This window comes from Corticium candelabrum, chromosome 16, assembly GCF_963422355.1.
Source record: "Corticium candelabrum chromosome 16, ooCorCand1.1, whole genome shotgun sequence".
Classification (NCBI taxonomy): domain Eukaryota; kingdom Metazoa; phylum Porifera; class Homoscleromorpha; order Homosclerophorida; family Plakinidae; genus Corticium; species Corticium candelabrum.
The window spans coordinates 5816367-5818612 of NC_085100.1; the positions used below are offsets into that span (position 1 = coordinate 5816367).

Below are 2246 nucleotides of genomic sequence, written 5' to 3' on the forward strand. Positions count from 1 at the left end.
GAAGTTCTGGACTAGAGTTTTTTCCAAAATTGTCAAGAAATTGTGACACTACTAGTGAAAACAGTAAAGGACCTAGTGGATCACCTTGCTGGACACCAGCAGTTGACAAAATGCGGACGTTTCCAAAACGAAGCTCTTCAGCTGTTTGGTATGACTGCTGTAGCCATAGAAATAATTCAGGAAATACTTGTTTCAGACAAGATAAAAAGGGCGGATGACGACATTCATTAAAAGCATTCTGGAAGTCTACTTTCACACAAGACACAAGTCTTTTATGTCATGATTAACAGATATACAAGACCTTAGTGTAGGAATTGCAGCTTTCATCCCACAATGTATGTCAACTCCAACATGATCATATGGAAGTAAAGTGCCTGGAAGATGAGATTTGACTAAAGACAGCAGAGATGACTAGCTAACCCTTGAATGACGTCACCCACAGCTATTGGACGAATACCACCTGTTTTCTTGTGGAAAGCGGTCAGTGGAGCACCTGACAACCAAGGAGCAATATTTTGACCAATTTTTCCACTTAGCAGAGCATTCATCAAACGAGTGAGGTTGTCCAAGCATATATAGCAGTAATTCAAGCTTATATATTTAGGAGATCACTGATTGAATAGAATCACAAACAAAGGAACTTCAGTAAAAAGTTCTATTGTATTCCAAGAAAGCTACACCTGGTAGGGGTGGAGAAAATAGCTTAGCTGGAATAAATACGGGGCACATAAGGGCGCATAATGCTATTATTAGCAGTAAAAGAAAAGAAGGGATACAAGGATTAGCACTACTTAGCATTATGTATACAGGTACTTTTGATGGCATCTAACAAATATTGAGCTCGAAGTTGAGAGTACCCAGTACTGGACTCTTTTGGGAAGGATTCTAAGATAGAACTGTCTGTGATTCAACAATTAATTACAGAGGAATGTCATATATCCAGTTTTTTTCAACATCACTGTCTGTAATTCATTGCAACCACGTTTTGCTTGTGCTGGTGCTATTGAAGCCGGTGCATCTGGAAATGCTGCAGAAATGGAAAAAGAGATGAGAGACACGAGTTTAATGTGTTTCAATATGGAGCAGGTTTCTGTCCCTTCTCTATAGAAAGTTTGGGTATTGGACTCTGGCTAGTTTCAAGACTAGACTCTGAAAGTATTGCTTTGAAATCAATGACGTTCACTGGGACTATTTTGGATCAAGCTCTCCGAAATGTTTCTGAACAGTCATCGGTTAAACTTTGGGAGTACAATGCAAAGTCAATATTAAGGAGAATTGCATTAGAGCATGATCTTGCATTTTGGGATGTTTGTTTTTTCTTCTTTGGATGACACTATGATGTATTACTAAGTTTTAAGTTGGGGAGGGGATGGCTAGATATGAGTGTTAAAGATATATAATGAAATAATATATATATATATATATATATATATATATATATATATATATATATATAATATATATATATATAACATATGCATATGCTAATTTATAAACATGGTGTTGTCTGAAGTCAATTCTGTAATGTTTACAGAGAAGTTCAGGCAGTTGTATTATCAAATATTGCAACGATCACAACAACAAAAAGGGTTGGAATTGGACAGCTTTGTGGCATATTTTGTCTTGATTTTGTGATGTTACAGGGATTGTTTGAATCATTTCTAAAGAGTTTCTATATTGTGTCATCTGACCCAACACATATCAAGATGTTGAAAGTTAGAATACTACATTTTGCTACAAAAATTGTTTGCACGCGGATACTGTGTTTGGTGTGTGGTGTGTTATGGCCTTTGTGTTTGTTTGTTTGTGTGCGTGTGTGTGTGTGCATGAATGTGTGTGATCATTCATACATTTGCGTGTGGGTGCGTACAGCTAGCCATGTGAATATCTGTGTTATTCTTTACCTTGTTTGGTATGTGTCTCTAGTTGGAGATTTTATCGAATTTGGCAAATGAGACAAACGTGTCTGTTATTTTGAGAGAGTTGCAGGTATGCTCTAAGCTATTTCTTGATGTTTTTATTTTTATTATTATAATTATGAAATTTCTATCACACCATGTAGTACATGACTTAGGTCCCACTGGGGCAACAAGCACATTGACAAACAAACAATTACTACTAGAAACTTGTGTGTGTGTGTGTTATGATATGTTGATTGGTAGACTACTGAGGTTAAATAAGACTTTTGCTAAGTATTAACACAACATTGCTGGTCACAACGTGTCACACACTTTCAGTTTCTTAAA

The 2246-nt window shown here is 36.3% G+C and overlaps 1 long non-coding RNA gene across 1 annotated transcript; it reads left to right on the forward strand.

The window, feature by feature from the left end:
* Positions 1 to 1532: 1532 nt before the first annotated feature.
* On the forward strand, positions 1533 to 1989 carry LOC134191703 (uncharacterized). Its single transcript, XR_009971846.1, has 3 exons — positions 1533 to 1589; positions 1644 to 1715; positions 1927 to 1989. It is a non-coding gene; the product is annotated as an uncharacterized LOC134191703 (long non-coding RNA).
* Positions 1990 to 2246: the final 257 nt, after the last annotated feature.